Source organism: Musca domestica, unplaced genomic scaffold, assembly GCF_030504385.1.
Source record: "Musca domestica strain aabys unplaced genomic scaffold, Musca_domestica.polishedcontigs.V.1.1 181, whole genome shotgun sequence".
Classification (NCBI taxonomy): Eukaryota; Metazoa; Arthropoda; class Insecta; order Diptera; family Muscidae; genus Musca; species Musca domestica.
The window spans coordinates 1,072,044-1,095,489 of record NW_026712240.1 but is presented as its reverse complement, the minus strand read 5'-3'; the positions used below and the strand labels follow the sequence as shown (position 1 = coordinate 1,095,489).

General features: G+C 31.8%; 1 long non-coding RNA gene across 1 annotated transcript in view; it reads left to right on the top strand.

The window, feature by feature from the left end:
• The first annotated feature begins 2,182 nt into the window (after positions 1-2,182).
• Positions 2,183-23,446, top strand: part of LOC109612540 (uncharacterized) — a 70,122-nt gene continuing 48,858 nt past the window's right edge. The window contains exon 1 of the long non-coding RNA XR_009341957.1: positions 2,183-3,774. This is a non-coding gene — a long non-coding RNA (uncharacterized LOC109612540). The remainder of the gene's footprint in view (positions 3,775-23,446) is intronic.

The following is a 23,446-nucleotide window of genomic DNA, read 5'->3' as shown; positions in this document are numbered from 1 at the left end:
TGTGGGGGAGCTACCAGAAAGAGTGGAGCGATATATCCCATTTTCACAGCAGATCTTGTGCTTGTAGAAATAATGCGATGTATGAAATATTAGGGGAACCGGATGCTTACTTCATATTTAATAATTGGTTATTCAAATCTTTAACCCTTCGTGGGGGAGGAACCATAAGGAGTGGACCGATATTGTCCATTTTTGTACCAGATCTTGTGTAAATAGAAATATTGAGATGTGCCGAGTTTGAAAGAAATCGAAAGCTCATTTCGCGTTTTACAAACTTCATGGCTGTTCAAAATTTTGACCTCTATATGGGAAAGGTAGTAGAAGGAGTGGACCGATGTCTACCATCTTCACAGCAGATCTTGTGTTAGTGGATATAATGGGAGGTGTGAAAGTTGAAGAGTACCGGATGCTTATTTCGGATTTTATTATCGTTTTGGTTATTCAAAATTTTTACGCTTTGTGGGGGAGCTACCTGAAGAAATGGTCCGATCTTTACCATCTTTATTAGAGATGTTGTGTTGATGGAAATATTGAGATGTGCCAAGTCAGAGTCGGAATTGGACGGTAATTTCGCGTTTTATGATCTTCATGGCTATTCAAAATTTTGACCTCTATATGGGAAAGGTACCAGAAGGAGTGGACCGATGCCTACCATCTTCACAGCAGATCTTGTGTTAATGGAATTAATGGAATGTGTGAAAGCTGAAGAGCACCGAATGCTTGATTGGGATTTTATAATCATTTTGGTTATTCAAAACTTTGACCCTTTTTGGGGAAGGTACCAGAAGAAATGGTCCGATCTCTACTATCTTTATAACAGATCTTGTGATGATGGAAATATTGCGATGTGCCAAGTCTGAATCGGAATTGGATGTTAAATTCGCGTTTTATAAGCTTTCATGGATATTCAAAATTTTGACCCTTTGTGAGGGAGGTACCAAAAGGAGTGGCCCGATATAATCCATCTTCACAGCAGACCTTGGGTTAATAAAAATATTGCGATTTTTGTAATCTGAAGACTATCGGACTCTTACCACATATTTTATAAGAGTTATAATTATTCATAATTTTGACCCTTTTGAGTGGGAGGTGCTTGATGGAGTGTAACGATATTGTCCATTTTCGCACCTGACCTAGCACTGATGCAAATATAAGTATTCGCAAAGTTGGAGCAAATTTGGATTATCGTTTCTCCTTCTGTGCAAAAATATATTTTTGTTGAAAATTTCTACCTTTGTGGGGGAGGTACAAAAAGGAGTGGACCGATATATTCCATATTCGCACCAGACCTTGGGTTAATAAAAATATTGTGATGTGTGTAATTTAAAGACCATCGGACTCTTAGATCACATTTTATAAAAGTTATAATTTTTTCGAATTTTGACCCTTTGTGGGGGAGGTACTTGCTGGAGTGCACCGATATCGTCCATTTTCGTACCTGACCTAGCTCTGATGCAATTATTGTAATTTGCAAAGTTTGAACAAAATCGAATGATCCTTTCTCTTTCTGTGCAGTAAATTATTTTCTTTGAAAATTTTGACCTTTTTGTGGGGGAGGTACCAGAAGAAGAGGACCAATATATTTCATCTTCACACCAGACCTCGGGTTAATGAAAATATTCTCATGTGAGTAATTTTTATAAGAGTTATTATTATTCCAAATTTTGACCCTTTGATGGAGTGGACCGATATTGTCCATTTGTGCACCTGATGTAGTACTGATGCAAATATTGGGATTTGCAAAGTTTGAACAAAATCCAATGTCCCTTTCTCTTTCTATGAAATAAATTATTGACATTGAAAATTTTGACCTTTTGTGGGGGAGGTACCAGAAGGAGTGGACCGATGTTGCCCATCTCCGAACACGATCTAAGTTTGATAATAATATTACGATGTACCAAATTTGAATCAAATCGGATACTTCCTTCAAAAGTTATCGTGCCCACCAGCTAGAAAAACAGACGGACGGAAATCTCTATATCGACTCCAAATGTGCTGAAATGGATTTGGACCAAAGAGCCTTGGATCTAAAACCGCAAATTCAATGGGGCACGTTTTGGCCGTATATATATGATATATAACCATTTTAGCCATATGGCTGAGGGTATAAAAACCGACCATATATTTTTTATATCCCAAAAAATTTTTATATCCCAAAAATGCCATGAAATGGCAACTCTGTTAAGGATTTATGGTCTTTGGGCCCTTTTATCAGCCAACCAATGATCAATATATAAAGAAATCAATGTAAATGGCCATGGATTCTTAGGGCAAGACGATGCGAAAGCAGAATTATCATCGGATGCAGCGAATGATGCTGCAGCACTCAAACTCAGGCAATGCGTAAACCAGACCATGGTCGGCCATTGCAGTGCTGCAGTGGCGATTGAATGCTGGCCATTAATCGGCTATGTACGTACACTGATTACAATGCTGTCCTGCTGCAGTAGTTGTGGCATGAAATGCGTTCGTTATCTGTGTTTTGTGTGATTTTCGATTTTTTTTTTTGCTTTTCGGCCAACCCAGTGGCTATAGACGTTGACGTCGTATTCAGCCGCCAAGTAGTGTTTCTGAATTTCAAAAAAATAATACTTTTTTCACTTTTTTTGCGTGTGATTCCATATGGCCGTATTTGTCTCATTGCGAGTTACTTTTTTACGCTATTCTCAATTGTTTTCAATTTAAATTCTGCTTAAGAAAAAAAAAAATTGAAATAAAATCGTGTATGACCAGCCAGCCAGTCAGCCAGCAAAGCAACCAATCCAACCAACCAACCATTGCCGTTGTCTGTTTTGTTGTCGTCGTCGTCGTTGAGTCGCTGTTGTCCATCCACACTCACTCACGTCGTATCCGTCAGACAATGTCCACAGCCAGAAGTCGTAGTCGTCGTTGTAGTCGTCAAATTGGTGTTGTGGTGTCTCGCGTAGTAGGTCTTAAATAATGTTCTCAGAATGAAAACGCAATTATTCGCTCCCGAGCCGTTGTCTCCGAAAGTGGTTTCAATAAAAATCCCTCCCAAAAATTGAAGAAAAAAAAATTACACAAAAAATCCAAACCCGAAATATCTACATAAAATTGAATTAATATCCAAAAATAAATACAAAAAAATTCAGAAAAGAAGAAGAAGAATTAAAAAAATAAAATTTGAAAAAATCCCATTCACACTCAAAACAATTAACGCAAAAATTATCTTTAAAACAAATAAACAAAATAAAGAAAGGTAATTTACCTGAAATTTTGTTAAACAAAAAATTTAAGAAAAAATCGAAGAAAAAAATACAAAAAAAAAAAAAATAACAACCAACAGGAAAACAATTAAAAAAAAAACAAATAATAAAAAATAATTAAGTGACAAAAATATTGATGTGCCAAAATAATATTAATTCTCAGAATTTAAGTGGTATTTGAAAAAAAAAAACTGTGAAAATTTTGTGCCAAAATAATAATAATTCTCAGAATTTAAGTGAGATTTGGAAAAAAGAACAAACAGTGAAAATTTTTGAAGATATTTCTTTTAAAAAGATATTAATACAATATTGTAATAAATATTTAAAAATAAAAAGAATAATAAATATAAAACAAATACAAATTTTTTTTATAGGTTGGTGTGTGTTTGAAAATCAAATAAAAAAATAAAATTTATAGGAAAAAAAAAATTAAAAAAAAAATTCAACTCAAGAATAAAAACCCCAGAAAAAACGTAAAAAATTATTTTAAGAAGACAAAAAAATTAAAACTACTCTTCAACGATTTTCAAAACAACTATATATTGAGGTAAGCAAAATAAAGCAATCTTAAAAATTTTTAAATATTCGTAAAAATCATATTATTTAAAAAATTAAAAAAATGTTTCTGAAATAATTGAAAGCAAAACTCAAGTTAAGCACCAGAACTGGTTTAATTTTCCCAGATTCTATTAAAAAATTGCAGTAAATATAGGAGTTAAGAGCAAATGTAAATTTTGGTTATCTAAAAAATATTTTGAATATTTATTAAAAATGATTTGAAAAAATATTCTGTAAAAAAAATTTAAAGCAGGCCTCAAATTAAGCAACAGAACTGGTTATCCAACCTCCTCATTAAATACCTGAGCCAAGACTCTGGATTATTTTTCATTTAGTTTGAAATATAAAACTGAAAAATATTCGACTTATAATGTCTTATATAAAACTAAAAAATATTCGACTTATAATACTTAATTTAATTCCTTTCATTTATTTCTCAAAAAAAAAAAAAAAAAAATACTTTTAGGAATATTTTTGAGGAGGTCTTAGAGGTCTACTCGTACAAAAAAAAAAAAAAATAGAAATATTAGGTGTTTTTTAGCTGGGTTTTCGTATATTTGTGTTTGAAGGAGTTTTCAAACGATACTTTAAAATATTTTTAAGTGCTATAGTTGTGAATTTTTTTTTAAATATATTTTGTCTTGTTGTGTATAGAAAAATTACATTATTATTTTTTAACAAGAGTTTTAGAATTAAAATAGTGTTTTACTCGAAAATTTGCATTTTTTTTCAAAATTGTTGTTTTTTTTTTGATTATTTGTAATATTTTTGGAACTTTTTTATTTATACAAATATTTCAATTTTTACACCCTCCACCATAGTATGGAGGGTACATTAAGTTTGTCATTCCGTATATATATATATATATATATATATATATATATATATTTTCTTGATCAGCATAAAATTCTATGTTGATTTAGCGATGTCCGTCCGTCTGTATAAATCACTTTAGCTTCCTAACGAAATGAAGTAGGCTCATAAAATTTTACTCAAATGTGTATAATGTCTGCAGAACTTTTGGTATTGAAAATGGGTGATGTAGGTCCACGTTTTGGTATAGCCCCCATATAACGGTAACTCCCGATATTCTGTATTTTCATGATTTCACCGACATTATTTACCGGAATTATTTCAAATTTCGTATTTGAAGTTCGTAATGGGTACTACAGCCTATGGCAAAAAAATCGTAAGCAGGTCCCCCAGGTCTTCATATAATCTCCATATAACATTTTTCATTTAAGTGGTAGTTTCCGGAAATTTTTGAAAATTTCCAAGTTCCTTCCAAATGGAAGGCCCGTCAGATCTTACCTGCTTTTTTAACTTCTTAAAAACTATTTGGTGACATATGGTGATTTAATCGAGATTTTTAATGTTTCTGAAAGTGTTATTAATTTTTTTGGTTGTGGTTTAAACTTAAAAAAAAAAAACATAATCGTAGAATTTTCAACTATTTGGCTAATATTACCGGACTATGCCTTTCAATGGTCTGTTTAATTTCCCAAAGGGGGTTGTAAGGATTTGATGGTAGGTTTTTTCTAATAAATTTTTTCGTAGTATTTTTGTATTCTAAACATTTTTTTAAAAGGTTTTTTTTTTAATTATTATATGGATTTATTATTCAGATTAAAAATATATTTTTTTTTTCATGTACTGGGGTTTGGGATTTTGTAGTTAAAAGGGCTTTTAAAGACGTAACTTTGACTTCTTTGTGAAAATATTTTGAAAAGATTTCTTTTGGCATTGAAAAATTTTGAAGATTTTTAGATAGACTAGAAATTTTTTAAATTTTTGGAAGGGGTCTTAGACTTTGTACAATTTTTGGAGTTCTTGTGACTTCTTTGTGAAAATATTTTGAAAAGATTTTTTTTTGGCATTGAACAAATTTGCACGATTTTTGGAGATATAATAGAAGAGTAATTTTAAAATATTTAAAAAAGGTTTAAGGCTTTGTACGTCTTTTGTAGTGCATTTTTCAATATAAGCGTGTTTTTTGTATTTTGCAGTTTAAAAGGGTGTTTTTAGTACTCAAAACGCACAATTTGTTCAGTTTGACAAAAGTTTTTAATCAAAAATTCATACATCGTGGTAAATTTTCAGTCTTTCTATGATTTAAATTATTTTAAAATTTTTTTTTTTTGTTTTTTCGGAAAGAATAATAGGAAAATGTAAACGCTGGAGATCAACACTGATCTCAATATCAAATTTTGAATTTCACCTCTATCCATTCGCCCAGTACCAAATATATTAACATTTAGTACGCATGTCCAATACAATCTACATTCCTCCATTTTAGACACTAACAGTGATCCAAAATTAGTACCATTTAGTAACAATTGTAATACGCATTTTTAAAACAACGATCAGATCTCAACACCAGAAACCAACAGAGATCTCAATGTAAAATTTTGAGACTCCAACTTTAACCATTCAAACAATACAAAATTTAGTACCATTTAGTACTTCTCGTACAAATGCATCTTATGCATTTCAAAACCACCGCCTAATCTCAAACACATATACTGTCAGTAATCTAAATATCAAATCTCAGATTTTTTTTTTTAAATACATCCATGTTACTTTCCATCTCCTATCTGAGAAAGACTGTACGCACGCAAGTAATTCTCAAATCCAAGAATCCGTCACACCATGTAAACAATAAAAAGGTATTGCGATGTTGACAGGGCGAAGAAATAATAAACAAATCCCGACACAATTCAAAGAAATAAATTGCGCAGTTTTACAGATTCCCTGGCAATCCAAGAGATTGATTTCTTTCCACAGGTCATGGCCAGTCTGGGCTGTTTGTTTTCTTAACAACACATTGGAAAAATAAAAGTTTACTGATATTGGAAAATAGTATTGCTCCATGAATAAACAATCTATTGTAAATACACTTTAAGATTAACAGGGCTATGAATTTGAATATACAGGGATATTTTAAGGGATAAAAATGTCAATTTTTTAAAATATTTTTACCAGATCAACCAAGGTATAATTATGGATTTTTTTTTAATATTGTTAATGACTCACGGAGATATAACCATGGTTCTCGTTTTGAAATATTTTTTTTCCATGAACATGTTGCAGTTGTCAAAACAATGTTTTTAAAGGGGTTTTAAATATATAAATATATTTTAATTTTTTTTAAGTGAACTGTTGGAGACCAAATCGTTGTTTTTTGGCTGGTGCCGTTTTTTTTTTTTTTTTTTTTTTTTTTTTTTTGAAAGGGCCTTCGATGTTGTAATCGAAAAAAAGTTTTTAATTTTATTTTTTAAAAAGAGATTTTGGAGTTAATCGTAGATATCTTTTAAATATTCTGCAAGCGCTTTTAACAACTTTAAAAACTATATTTTATAGTGTATGATTTTCGTGAATCATTTTCATAGATATTTTAAAATTAAAAAAAAAATATGTTTTATTAATTAATATTTTTTTTTATTATTATACTAGTTATAATATTGCATTTTGTCTATTGACAGATTTTTTATTTTTTTTTTTTTTCAAACTTTTTTTTTAAACTTTTTAAAAATAATTTTTTGGGTTGAAATATTTAATTTTTATGGCGATCTTTAGAGCCATATATGTGCTGTTTTTTTATTTTTTAAATATGTAGATAACCTTCTGAATTAAACTTTTTAGAATTTTTAAGAGTTTTTTAAGGGTTTTTTTATATTTTCGGAGTGTTTTAGAAAATATTTAAACAGTATATTTTATGGGACATATCCAGTTTTGAAAACATAGTTTTGATTATCGTAGATCTTTTTCAATTTTTTTAAGGGTCACCTGGGTCTTTGTTTTGCTTGGGCTATTGAGAACGTTCTAGAGGAATTTCAAGAATAAAAACGTTGGTTTTTAATAGAAATTTTCCAGGAACTCCAGAAACTAAGTCATTAATTTCAACAATTCCATCCGATTTTTTGCTAATGATTTGAGTATTTTTAAGATACTCTACGGCAATATTGACCCGGATTTTTTTCAATTTTTGTAAGTTTTTTTCTGAATTACAAACGTGCATTTGTTTAAAGGTTGTGACAAAATACAACCTTCCAAGATAAAAAAAGTGTGTCTTTAAACTTTTTTTCTGAATTCCAAGTTATATATTTTTTTACCAAAATTTTTGAGACCCTTCAAAAACATTTTTGCTGAAGATTTTAAGATTTTTTTAAATAGCTTTGTCGAGTTTTGGAACCATGTTTATTATTCAGAAAATATTCAACGATGCAATGATTCTATTCAATGGGTCTTGAGAGTTATTGACGTGAGGATTTTAAAGCATTTTTAATAGGGTCTTACAAACTTCTAACGTGGATTTTTTTTAAATTCTTAAATCGTTGAATTTTGGAATTTATAAATTTTTAGAGAAACTTCCGAATTTCAAATGAGGAGTCTCTACAATACTAGATTTTTAGAGAATTCTTTGGAGAATCTTTCGAAAAGCAAACATGGCTTTTTTAAATGTCAATTCTTTTTTAAGTTTTCTTTGCAGATGATTTTTTAATTTATTTTTTTTTTTTTACAAATTTGTATGGTTTTGAAGAAGATTTTTTTTAATAATTTATTGGGAGTATTATTAGCCTTAGTAGTTTATGATATTTAGCATTTTTACAAATGTGAGTTTTTTCAGTTTTTTTCGGAGAATCTTTATTTTTTTTATTTGATTCCAAAGAAATGAACTTAGATGTATTAAAAATTTTGTAAAATTTGAATTTTTATGTACTTTTGGAGAAACTTCCGCACTATAATTTGGAAGTTTTTAAAGTTTTTCTTCTGGCGTTTAAAACATGGCCTATTAAATATTTGTTCATATCATCTTTAGAGCCATTAGTGTGTATTTTTGAAAACTTGCGGAAATTATGGTCGGAACTTAGTTCTTTAATGATTTTTTTCAAATGAGTTTGTTAACATATATTTTCAGAGGATCTTCGTTTTCACAGGATTTCAGGACTGTTGGATGTAAACATTGGATTTTTTTAATTTTTTTAGAACTTTAATTTTGTTTTTCGATTTTTTGGGATCATTAGAGCTAAAAACGTCCATTCTTTATGATTTTTGAAGAATCATTAGAGCTTTAATCTTGTTTTCCTAAAGTTAGGTTCTACTTTTTACCATAAGATCTTGGATGGGTTTAACAAAGTCTGCCAAATTTCCAAAGTAATTTTTAGAAGCAAATTACGGATTTTTTCCAGTATAATTTATCATTGGGTCACCAGTACTTTAATAATAGATTTTTTTGAAATGATCAACAGAAGAACGATTGAATAATAAATACAGATAAAATTACGAGCATTTTTAAACGTTTGATTTTTTCTAGTATTTTTAAAATTCTCCTTCTTTGCAAAAAAAATATATTTCTGTACATGATAATGTTAAAACACGTCTCATTGTCTTATTATTGTTAGATATCCTTTTGTATTCCCAATTTTTTGGGGATGCAATTTTTTGGGAATGCAGATTTTCTTTCCCACGATTTTAACCCCTTCTTCTGTGTTTTTCTAATATTCAACAATACAGACCCTCAAAAATAATTGCTGTTTGTTTTCGGGTATTTATTTCAATCAAATAAAAAAGATATGGAGCAACAAAAACAAACCTTTGTTTCGAAAACAAACATGACACCCAAAAAAAAAGTGAATCAAAATTATTGTTGTGCATAAAAAGGTATTTTTGTGGTAACAAATCTGTGAAGGGAGAATGTTTTTAATAGCGGCGAACAAACATGGCAAACTCCAAAAATGAACAAAAAATATAGTTTCCTCTTGTTGTTTCCAAAACTATCAAAGAAGTGAAGACAATGCAATGCATGCAATTCATAAAAAACGCTAAATAAGCCACACTGTTTTCATTGCTTGAAACCTCCTTTCGAAGTCTCTGAATTCAAAACGGTTTTTGAGACCTTTATATACTATTGCTCTCATAAAATCTGCCGGACGAGACAGGTTACTTCTTGAATATACGTATGTGCGTAACTATTCGGAAGCTGTGGTTAATACCCACTAACTTCCTTCCAACACTTCCTTCAAATTAAGCTGCAGTCTGTACCTCTTAGGAGAGTTCTCGATATCCGAGTTATTTCAAACCTTCGACTTAAAAATCTTCCCACAAGATTCTCCCACCGTTCATATATATACATATGTATCTTGAATATATACATATGTAATAATGTGTTTATGTTTGTATGAATGTATTTGTTTCTCAGTTATTTTTTTCACGACGCGTATGTAAATGACAAAATGTTTATTTATCTATGTAATACTACCCCACGTTTCGCATTGTTATGCGTCTACATATTTGGTGTTAACTAACAATTTGTTGTCGCATTGATAACGCACCATGTGAATTGACATGAGGGATATGATAAACCGGGTACAGTGGGAGAGAAAATTGAACACACAAAATTTTTATAGGGGACAAAATTTTTTCTTGAAAAAATCCATGCTTTTGGCCCTCAGATCCTTCTGAAAACCTCTTTAAAAAGTCAACGTTTTTCTTGAGAAATTATCTTGACAAAAAAATCCTTTTTTTTTATTCGCAGATCCTTGGGAAGATCCTTGAAACAAATCCATGGGAAGATCCTTATAAAACTTTCTTAACAAATCCACGTTTTTTTTTTGGTTGGAAAATCTTTGGAAAAAAATCTTTGAAAAATCCACGCCTTTTTGTCCGAAGATCCCTGAAAAAAAAAAAAATATAAAAAATATTTGGTCCAAAATCCTTGGAAAAAAATCTTTCTCTTTATTGGTCTGGAGATCTTTGGGAAGAACCTTGGAAATTCTCCTTAGAAAATCCACTTTAATTGGTCCGGAGATTCTTAAAAAAAACCTTTGAAAAGTTTCCTTAAAAATCCAGGTTTATTGGTCCGAAGATCATAGGAAGTGTAACCTTGTGGAAGTGGAACCTTGGAAAAACTTTTTAAAAATCCACGTTTATTGGTCCGCAGGTCCTTGGGAGGAACCTTGGAAAAACTTTTTAAAAATCCACGTTTATTGGTCCGCAGGTCCTTGGGAGGAACCTTGGAAAAACTTTTTAAAAATCCACGTTTATTGGTCCGCAGGTCCTTGGGAGGAACCTTGGAAAAACTTTTTAAAAATCCACGTTTATTGGTCCGCAGGTCCTTGGGAGGAACCTTGGAAAAACTTTTTAAAAATCCACGTTTATTGGTCCGCAGGTCCTTGGGAGGAACCTTGGAAAAACTTTTTAAAAATCCACGTTTATTGGTCCGCAGGTCGTTGGGAGGAACCTTGGAAAAACTTTTTAAAAATCCACGTTTATTGGTCCGCAGGTCCTTGGGAGGAACCTTGGAAAAACTTTTTAAAAATCCACGTTTATTGGTCCGCAGGTCCTTGGGAGGAACCTTGGAAAAACTTTTTAAAAATTCACGTTTATTGGTCCGCAGGTCCTTGGAGGAACCTTGGAAAAACTTTTTAAAAATCCACGTTTATTGGTCCGCAGGTCCTTGGGAGGAACCTTGGAAAAACTTTTTAAAAATCCACGTTTATTGGTCCGCAGGTCCTTGGGAGGAACCTTGGAAAAACTTTTTAAAAATCCACGTTTATTGGTCCGCAGGTCCTTGGGAGGAACCTTGGAAAAACTTTTTAAAAATCCACGTTATTGGTCCGCAGGTCCTTGGGAGGAACCTTGGAAAAACTTTTTAAAAATCCACGTTTATTGGTCCGCAGGTCCTTGGGAGGAACCTTGGAAAAACTTTTTAAAAATCCACGTTTATTGGTCCGCAGGTCCTTGAAAAGAATTTTTAAAAAATTATTTAAAAATCTACGTTTATTGGTCCGCAGGTCCTTGGGAGGAACCTTGGAAAAACTTTTTAAAAATCCACGTTTCTTGGTCCGCAGGTCCTTGAAAAGAATTTTTAAAAAATTATTTAAAAATCCACGTTTATTAGTCCGAAGATCCTTGGGAAGATCCTTAAAAAAAATTATTTAAAAATCCACGTTTACTAGTCCGAAGATCCTTGGGAAGATCCTTGAAAAAAAATTATTTAAAAAATCCACGTTTATTAGTCCGAAGATCCTTGGGAAGATCCTTGAAAAAAAATTATTTAAAAAATCCACGTTTATTAGTCCGAAGATCCTTGGGAAGATCCTTGAAAAAAAATCTTTAGAAAATCCACGTTTATTGGTCCGGAGATCCTTGGGAAGATCCTTGAAAAAAAATCTTTAGAAAATCCACGTTTATTGGTCCGGAGATCCTTGGAAAAATTTCGTTAGAAAATCCACGTTTATTGGTCTGAAGATCCTTGAAAAAAAAAATCTTTAAAAAATCCACGTTTATTGGTCCGGAGATCCTTGGAAAAAAATCTTTAAAAAATCCACGTTTATTGTTCCGAAGATCCTTGGAAAAAATCTTTAAAAAATCCACGTTTATTGGCCTTGGAAAATATTCTTAAAAAAAATCCCCAATTATTCCTGCGAAGATCCTTGAAAAAATTTCTTTAAAAAATCCACGTTTATTGGTCCGAAGATCCCTGGAAAATATTCTTAAAAAATCCCCAATTATTTATGCGAAGATCTTTGAAAAAAATTTTTAAAAAAAATCCCCAATTATTCATGCGAAGATCCTTGGAAAAAATCTTTAGGAAATCCTCGTTTATTGGCCTAAGATCCTTGGAAAAAATCTTTAATAAATTCACGTCTATGGTTCCGAAGATTCTTGGAAAAAAATCTTTAAAAAATCCACGTTTATTGGTCTGAAGATCCTTGGAAAAAATTCTTGTAAAAATTGGCGTTAGTCTTACTCTTGGAAAAAATCGTTATATTCATTTGTCTCCCCACTTTTGCCTGTCACTGTTTAGCCCCTGAAAATGTAATTTCCATCCATATCCACAGTACATGCGTAAACATATTTTATGTATTTTCGACATACATTATTCAATTTTCCTCAAAAAATAAAAATAAGAAAACGGAAATGAAATGGAAGTGGAAATGAAAAAAAAAACAGCTACGGGCTGCATGGTGATAACGAAAGGGGACAGCCTTGGAAAAAAGAGCTGGGACATGATCTGCTGGTATGACAGACAACCAAAACCAAAAAAGGGGGAAAGGTTATGCCACGGAAAATGGGCAAATGCAGATCTCTCCAGAAGAAGAAATAAACTCCCCTATAAAAATAAATGCGAATGTTTGTCAAGCCTGGAAAGGAGGGGCAGAGCAAATTTTTCCAGCCAGCCAGCCATCCAGACATTTTCGTTGATATAGACAGACAGACACACACAGACATAAATCAAGTTCAAGGTCTATCAATTGAATTAAATATAATGCTTAAATGCGATTTGTTGGCTTGTTTGTTCGATTCGAACACAAACACTCACACACACTTGTTGTGTTGCTTGTTTGCCAGACTCTTTCATTGTCGCTTTGTTCTTTTTCCTTAGCATTTTCTGCTTAGGCCATGTTTTATTTTTATTTGAAAAAAAATCATAAAAAGAATAATATTTTTATTTTTTAATTGATATTTTATTAACTTTGATAACTCGTAGGACATCAATTGATGATTTGATGGCGGCTCAGTCACTCATGTCTGACTTCTTGCCAGGCCTCAAATTAAGAGAGACAATTTGAAACATTGTCTCGAATATAATTGGAATTTAAAAAGAAAAAACCGTTAAATAATTTAAATCAAACAGCTAACATGACATTTTGCTCGCCAACGGGGTCTAACTGTCAAAAATCAATTGTAAATATATACATATATATGCAAGTTATCAAGTACTCAAGTTATCTAAGATCAATGGAGGAGAATATGGTCATCGACGAAAGATCCACAGAATTTTTAACGGGGATTTGAAAAAAAAAATCGTCAAAAGTCAACAAACGTCGATTTCAAAAACACCCTTTCAAAGGACCTTCCCAACAATAAAAGTGAATTTTTTAAAGACTTCTATTTCCAAAGATCCTCCCTTCGATAGATATGGATTTTAATGATTTTTTGAATAAAAAAAGATATTTGGGAGAAAATCGATTCGATCGATATTATCGATGAAAAGATCTTTGGGAAAAGATTCTTTAAAAATCAAATTTGATCGATGGACGGTCATGCGTAAAAATTTATAAAAATCTACTTTTACCTGTGGAAGGCTCTTTTTGAAAAAAAACTTTAAAAAAATTCACTTTAATCCATTGGAGATTCCTTGGGAAAAAATCTTTTAAACCATTTCTTTAAAAATCCACGTTTACTGAAGATCCTTGAAACCATTTCTTTAAAAATCCACGTTTACTGAATATCCTTGAAACCATTTCTTTAAAAATCCACGTTTATTCAAGATCCTTGAAACAAATTCTTTAAAAATCCAAGTTTATTGAAGATCCTTGAAATCAATTCTTCAAAAATCCACGTTTATTAAAGATCTTTGAAATCCTTGAAACAAATTCTTTAAAAATCCACGCTTTTTAAAGATCCTTGAAACAAATTCTTAAAAATTCCACGTTCATTGAAGATCCTTGAAACAGATTCTTAAAAATTCCACATTCATTAAAGATCCTTGAAACCATTTCTTTGAAAATCCACGTTTATTGAAGATCCTTGAAACCATTTCTTTGAAAATCCACGTTTATTGAAGATCTTGAAAATCATTTCTTTGAAAATCCACGTTTATTGAAGATCCTTGATACCATTTCTTTTAAAATCCACGTTTATTGAAGATCCTTGAAACCAATTCTTTAAAAATCCACGTTTATTGAATATCCTTTAAACCAATTCTTTAAAAATCCACGTTCATTGAGGATCCTTGAAACAAATTCTTAAAAAATCCATCTTCTTTGAAAATCCTTGAGACCAATTCTTTGAAAATTCCCGTTTATTGAAGATCCTTGAAACCAATTCTTTGAAAATCCACGTTTATTGAAAATCCTTGAAACCATTTCTTTGAAAATCCACGTTTATTGAAGATCCTTGAATACATTCTTTAAAAATCCACGTTTACTGAAGATCCTTGAAACCATTTCTTTAGAAATCCACGTTTATTGAAGATCCTTGAAAACATTTCTTTAAAAATCCACGTTTACTGAAGATCCTTGAAACCATTTCTTTAAAAATCCACGTTTATTGAAGATCCTTGAAACCAATTCTTTGAAAATCCACGTTTATTGAAAATCCTTGAAACCATTTCTTTGCCAAACCCACGTTTATTGAAGATCCTTGAAAACATTTCTTTAAAAATCCACGTTTACTGAATATCCTTGAAACCATTTCTTTAAAAATCCACGTTTATTCAAGATCCTTGAAACAAATTCTTTAAAAATCCAAGTTTATTGAAGATCCTTGAAATCAATTCTTCAAAAATCCACGTTTATTGAAGATCTTTGAAATCCTTGAAACAAATTCTTTAAAAATCCACGCTTTTTAAAGATCCTTGAAACAAATTCTTAAAAATTCCACGTTCATTGAAGATCCTTGAAACAGATTCTTAAAAATTCCACATTCATTAAAGATCCTTGAAACCATTTCTTTGAAAATCCACGTTTATTGAAGATCCTTGAAAATCATTTCTTTGAAAATCCACGTTTATTGAAGATCTTGAAAATCATTTCTTTGAAAATCCACGTTTATTGAAGATCCTTGATACCATTTCTTTTAAAATCCACGTTTATTGAAGATCCTTGAAAATCATTTCTTTGAAAATCCACGTTTATTGAAGATCTTGAAAATCATTTCTTTGAAAATCCACGTTTATTGAAGATCCTTGATACCATTTCTTTTAAAATCCACGTTTATTGAAGATCCTTGAAACCAATTCTTTAAAAATCCACGTTTATTGAATATCCTTTAAACCAATTCTTTAAAAATCCACGTTCATTGAGGATCCTTGAAACAAATTCTTAAAAAATCCATCTTCTTTGAAAATCCTTGAGACCAATTCTTTGAAAATTCCCGTTTATTGAAGATCCTTGAAACCAATTCTTTGAAAATCCACGTTTATTGAAAATCCTTGAAACCATTTCTTTGAAAATCCACGTTTATTGAAGATCCTTGAATACATTTCTTTAAAAATCCACGTTTACTGAAGATCCTTGAAACCATTTCTTTAGAAATCCACGTTTATTGAAGATCCTTGAAAACATTTCTTTAAAAATCCACGTTTACTGAAGATCCTTGAAACCATTTCTTTAAAAATCCACGTTTATTGAAGATCCTTGAAACCAATTCTTTGAAAATCCACGTTTATTGAAAATCCTTGAAACCATTTCTTTGCCAAACCCACGTTTATTGAAGATCCTTGAAAACATTTCTTTAAAAATCCACGTTTATTGAAGAGCCTTGAAACTATTTTTTTGAAAATCCACGTTTATAGAAGATCCTTGAAACCATTCTTTTAAAATCCACTTTTATTGAAGATCCTTGAAAACATTTCTTTAAAAATCCACGTTTATTGAAAATCCTTGAAACCATTTCTTTAAAAATCCACATTTATTGAAGATCCTTGAAACCATTTCTTTAAAAATCCACGTTTATTGAAGATCCACGTTTATTGAAGATCCTTGAAACAAATTCTATAAAAAAACCACCTCTATTAGCTTGAGTATCTTTGGGATTTCTTTTTAAATCCACCTTTTTTTCTCCATTTATTGCCGTGAATATCCTAAAATATTGCTTAAAAAATCCACGTTTATTGGTCTGAAGATTCTTGAAAATACGTCTTTAAAAATCCCCGGTTATTAGCCTGAATATCTTTGGGAAAAAAATCTTTAAAAAATGCGCGTTTATTGCTGTCAAGATCCCTGAAAAGATCCATGACGGGTTCTTCAAAAATTCCCCATTTAATGCTTTGAAAATCCTTAGAAAAAAATTGCTTAAAAATCCATCTTTATGGGTCTGAAGATTCTTGGAAAAAGTTCACTAAAAATCCATCCGGAAAAATTAAAAAAATCAACATTTTTTTATCTGAAGATTGTTGGAAAAAATTCTTTAAAAACTACATTGTTCTGATAAAAATATTTAAAAAATAACGTTTGAGAGAGGTTTTGTGAGAAAAAAAATTAAGAAATCCACGTTTATCAATGAAATGGCTGGGAAAAATCTTTATAAGGAATCCACATTTATTGCTGTGAGGGTCCTTGGAAAATTTCTTTTAAAATCTATGTTTATTGCTGTGAATATTCTTGGAAAAATCCTAAAAAACCATATTTACTGGGTATTTTAAAGGAATCTACATAAATTGCGGTGAAGGTCATTGGAAAATTATTTTAAAATCCACGTAAATTGCTGTGAATATCCTTGGAAAAAAACTTTTAAAATAGCCACATTTATTGGTCTGAATACCCTTCAAAAAATCTAAAAAATGCTCGTTTATCAATGAAAGGACTTGGGGGAAAATTTTTTTATGGAATCCACATTTATTGTAGTGAAGGTCCTTGGATAAATGTTTTTTTTTTTTTAAATCCACGTTTATCGATGGATCGGAATGGTAATTCCACATATATATTTTTTAAAAAAATCCGCGTTAATAAATGGTAGGGTGCTTGGAAAAAATGCACACTTGTTGGTCTGAAGATCCTTGGAAAGTAGAATAGTGTTGGCATGTTTGTTCGGGATACCATAATATATTGCAACAACAAAAGATCCTTGGAAAGAGTTAAAAAAAACATGCTTATAGTCGGAGGATTTGGAATAGAAATCCTTTGAAAATGCAGTTCGTTTATCGATAGGAGGGTGTTTGGAAAGAAAACTATTAAAAAAATCCACGTTTAAATATGGACACGTTTTGTTAAAAAAATGTCTTTAAAAATCAAAGTTTATCGATGGGAGAATTTATGGGAATGAATCTTTAAAAATCCACATTTATTGCTGTGAAGATCTTTGGAAAAAATCCTTTAAAAAATCCCAGTTATTGCTGTAAAGATCCTTGGAAAAAATCCTTTAAAAAATCCCAGTTATTGCTGTGAAGATCCTTGGAAAAATTATTTAAAAAAATCCACGTTTATTGTTCTAAAGACATTTGGAAACAAATCTAAAAAAACGATTTTTATTAGTCTTGTGGTCCTTGAAAAAAAAACTCCACATTTGTTTAGGATGGCAAGAACATTTAAAAAAATTACGTTTGTCAATGAGAGGGTCTCTGCGGCAAAATCTTTTTAAATTTACGTTTATCGATGGGAAGTCTTTCAAACATAAATTCGGTCCTTCGAAAACAATCTTTGAAGCCACATTTGTTGGTCTGTAGTTAACTTAGAAAGTTTCCTAAAAAACCCATGATTTTTGGTAGGAAGATCCTTTAAAAAAATTGGAATTAACATTTTCTAAAATTCAGGTGTACTATAAGCACGTGTATCGATGGAACGGGTCTTTGGGAAAAATTAAAAAAAAAAAAACGACGTTTGTCGATGTGTCTTTTTAAAGAAAATTCTTTAAAGGTTCTCGTTTATCGAAGGGAGGTTTATCGATTCAATGGTTTTTAAGAAATATCTTTAACAAGGGAAGGGTCTTTTAAAAAGGGAAAATCCACATTTCTTAGATTGAAAAAAATTGGAAGGAGAATTCTTTTAAAATCTAGGTTTAACTACAGGTTTGTAAATTAAAAAAGTTTATTGAGGGAGGGTCATTGGGCAAAATCACGTTATTAGATGAGAGGATCCTTAAGAAAAAGCCATATGCCTGAGGGTATAATAATTTACTGCACAGAAAGAGAAAGGATAATCAACTTTGCAAATCCTAATATATGCATCAGTGCTAGGTCAGGTGCGAAAATGGAAAGTATCGGTCCACTCCATCAAGACAAAATTTGGAATAATTACAACTCTTATAAAATGTGATGTAAGAGTCCGATTGCCTTCAAATTTCACACATCTCAATATTTTTATTAACCTAAGGTCTGGTGTGAAGATGGAATATATCATTTCAATCTTTCTGGTACCTCCCCCACAAAGGGTCAAAATTTTAAATATCCATGAAGGCCATAAAACGCGAAATTAACATCCGATTCCATTCAAACTTGGCACATTTCACTATTTTCATCAACACAAGATCTATTAGAAAGATGGTAGAGATCGGACCATTCCTTCTGGTACCTCCCCCACAAAGGGACAAAGTTCTGAATAACCGAAACAATCATAAAATCCGAAATAAACATCCGTTTCTCTTCATATTTCACACTTCCCATTATTTCTTCTAATGCAAAAAATGTTTTGTAGGTGGAATACATCGGTCCACTCCTTCTGGTACCTCCCCCACAAAGGGTCAACATTTTGAATATTCATGAAGGTCATAAAATACGAAATTAACATCAGATTCCCTTCAGACTTGGCACATCCAAATATTTCAGTCAAAACAAGATCTGTTATAAAGATGGTAGAGATCGGATCATTCCTTCTGGCACCTCCCGCACAAAAGGGCAAAGTTCTGAATAACCAAAAGGAGCATAAAATCCAAAATAAGTATCCGCTTCTTTTCATATTTCACACATCATAATATTTTTATTAACACAAGATTTGCTGTGAAAATTGGATATGTCGATTCACTCCTTCTGGTACCTCCCCCACAAAGCGTCAAAATTTTGAATATTCATGGATAAATCATAAATCACGAAATTAACATCCGATTCCATTCAAACTTGGCACAAGTCAATATTTCTATAAACACAAGATCTGTTATAAAAATAAATCGGCATCGGACCATTCCTTCTGGTACCTCCCCCACATAGGTTTCAAGACTTTGAAAAACAAAACGCTCAAAGAAAGTGAAACAAGCATCCAATTCTTTTCAGATTTCACATATACAAATATTTTTGCTAACACAAGATCTTTTGTGAAGATGATCGATATCTGCCAACCCCCTTCTGGTACCTCAACCACAAAGGGTTACAATTTTCAATACTTTTATCTGTCATAGCTTGCCTAAAATTTACAACGATTTTTTTTACAACGTCCCATATCTAAATATTTCTCTCCCAGACAAGAAACCTGAGATGGATATAATTGGGAAATATAAAACATTTTTAGGAAATATAAAAATTTCCCTTCCGAGTTATTGTAGACCCCATCACTCCATAGCCTAGGCTTAAAACTCTTTTATTTATTTCCTCAAAATCAATTTATCTACTTTATGGGCCTTTTCTTATTTATTATTATTTGTTTTTTCAACTTAAATTTTTTTTTGGCAAGAATCGCCAACAACAACACCACATCGCTTGTAAATACGTGTGTTTTTTGGTTTACTTTCGAACTTTGTTTTGTGGAATTTTCGTCGCAGAAAGTCAAATTATTTTTTCGAGACCGGTTTATATCTTCAGATATTTTTTTCGTTTGTTTTGTTGTCGTCGTTGTTTTTGTTTGTAGATTTCGTTTCGTTTCATTTTCGGTTTTTTGTTTTATGATTTCGAATAACAATAATAATAACAAACGAAAGCAGCATCAGCAGCCTCAGCCAAAACGTCGAAAAAAAATTCACAACAATATAAACATTGATCTACATATATACGCCGGGAGGGATGGAGCCCTGGGGGGGTTTGTAAAAAAAAGTAATATCTTCACTTTAGAAGAGATGGCAAAACATGATTGGGATTTCAGAAAATACGCACCAAAAAATCAAACTTAAAAAATGTAGGCTTTTTTGGAAATATAAAAAGACTATTTTGTTTTAAGAAATAGTCATATTTTCTTCCAGGGAAAATTTTGAGTTTTTTTTTTAATTTCTTTCAATTTTTATATTTTTTTATTACCTCCTTAGGATTTTTTTTAATTCTTTAAGCCATTATAAGAATTACATTATAAATTGCAATAAACTTTTTTGAAAAATATTTTTTATCTAAATCTTTCCCTAACAACTCAAAACCTTTAAAATGAAAATGTAAAAGCCTCAAATCAAGGAAGTTTGAAAAGTATTTTTAAATATTTCCAAGTCAGCAAAAAAAGAGACAAAAAACCGAAGAGAGTTGGATGCTAATTTCGCTTTTTTAGAACGTTTGTTTATTCAAAACTTTAACCCTTGGAGGAGGGAGATACGAGAAGAAATGGTCCTATTTCTAACATCTTTACAACAGATCTTGTGTTGATGGAAATATTGAGATCTACCAAGTTTAAATGGAATCGGATGATAATTTCGCGTTTTATGAGCTTCATGAATATTCAAAATTTTGACGCTTTGTGGGGGAGGCACCAGAAGGAGTGGACCGATATATCACATTTTTGCACAAGACTTTAGGTTAACAAAAATATTATGATATGTGAAATATAAAGAGAACCGGATGCTTGTTTCGGATTTTATGATAGTTTTTAATATTCAAATCTTTAACCCTTTGAGGGGGAGATACCAAAAGAAATGGTCCGATCTCTAACATATTTACAACAGATCTTGTGTTGATGGAAACATTGAGATGTGCCAAGTCTGAAAGGAATCTAATGTTAATTTCGCGTTTTATGAGCTGCGTGGATATTCAAATTTTGACCCCTTGTGGGGGAGGCACCATCTTTACAGGAGATCTTGTATTAGTAGAAATAATGGGATGTGTGAAATTTGAAGAGAACCGAATGCTTATTTCCGATTTTATGATCGTTTTGGTTATTCAAAACTTTGACCCTTGGTTGGGGGAGGTACCAGAAGAAATGGCCCGATCTCTACAATTTTTGTAGCAGATCTTGTGTTGATAGAAATATTTTGATGAGCCAAGTTTGAATGGAGTCGGATATTAATTTCGCGTTTTATGAGCTTCATGGATATTTAAAAATTTGACCCTTGGTGGGGGAGGTACCAGAAGGAGTGGGCCGATACATCCCATCTTCACAGAAGGTCTTGTATTAGTAGAAACAATGTAATGTATGTAATTTGAAGAGAAGCGGATGCTTAATTCGGATTTTATAATCGTTTTGGTTATTCAAAACTTTGAACTTTTGTGGGGCAGGTACCAGAAGAAATTGTCCGATCTCTAACATCTTTACAACAGATCTTGTGTTGATAGAAATATTGAGCTGTGCCAAGTTTGAATAGAATCGAATGCTAATTTCGTGTTTTACAAGCTTCACGGATATTCAAAATTTTGATCCATTGTGGGCGAGGTACCAGAAGGAGTGGACCGATGTATTTCATCTTTACACCAGACCTGGGGATAATAAAAATATTGTGATGTCTGTAATTTGAAGACAATCGGACTCTTACATCACGTTTTATAAGAGTTGTAATTATTCAAAATGTTGACCCTTTGTGGGGGAGGTATCAGAAGGAATGATCCGATCTCTACCATCTTTATAACGGATCTTGTTTTGACTGAAATATTGGGATGTGCAAAGTCTGAAAGGAATCTGATGTTAATTTCGTGTTTTATGACCTTCATGAATATTCAAAATGTTGACCCTTTGTGGGGGAGGTACCAGAAGGAGTCGACCGATATGTTCCATCTTCACACCAAATAAAAATATTGAGATGTGTAAAATTTTGAAGACAATCGAATTTTTACATTCCATTTTATAAGAGTTACAATTATTCAGAATTTTGACCCTTTGTGGGGGAGGTACTTGGTGGATTGGACCGATATTGTCCATTTTCGCACCTGACCTAGCACGGATGCAAATATTAGGATTTGCAAAGTTGGAGCAAAATTCGATTATCCCTTCTCTTTCTGTGCAGTAAAATATTTATTTTAAAAATTTAAACCTTTTGTGGGGGGAGATGCCAGAAGGAGTGCAACGATATTGTCCATCTCCGAACTCGATCTGTGTTTGATAATAATAAATAACATGTACCAAGTTTAATCGTATCGTATACTCCCTTCGAGAGTTATCGTATGCACCAGCCATCCAGACAGACAGACTAGCGGAGGTCATCACTACATCGCCTCTAAATATCCTGAAACGGATTTGGTCCTCAGTGACCTGGGGTCTAAAACCGTTATTTCGACGAGGCACGTTTTGGACGAATCAAAAGATATATATCCTCTCTAGCCATGTGACTGAGGGTATAAAAATTAAAGATTCATGTCTAGAAAGACAATTTAAAATCGCTCTAACGATTCTTGACCCGAAACAAATTTTTAAAAAATAATTGAGTTAAGGACTTTTGGTCAAGGATTTTTTTTTACAAAAAAAAAGGATGTCCTTGTCAAGGACCACGGATTAAAAAAATTAGGGTCTCTCTACTCAGTGATCTGGTTTTGTAACGAATTGAAAATAGCTTTTTCCAAATTGGAGAAAAAAATTTTAAGGACCTGGGCTATATTGTAACGGAATCCCACATAAGACAGAAGTCAATTTTCCAGTTGTGTTGAATTTTAACCCATTCTGAGGAAGGGATTTTTCCCATGGCTAATTTTGCTCAGAGACTTCTTAGAGGTTAAGTTTTGTAACACATAGGGGATGGACATACTTCCTCCATTACCTTTTAGAAATAGGCTAAATCCATTGGAGAAGGCAGAGGGTTTCTAGGTTGGAGTCTCACCAAAATCGTAAAATTTGAAGCTATTGGGGTACACAATTTCGAATTTTTGCCAAAATTTATTTTTGAATTTTTTGGGAAACTTTTGCGATTTTCTTATTTTTTTCCCGATAGACCCATATTTCTCCCTCCCTCAAAACCTTTCATTCTTTCTCTGGCCCCACTTTCTACACTCTCTGTATAGATATTTGTATTTTACATCTTCTCATTATCTATTTAACCCACATGATCCAAACAACAACAACAGCAAAACTGTAGGAGTGAGAGTAATATGTGTTGTTGTAATTTTT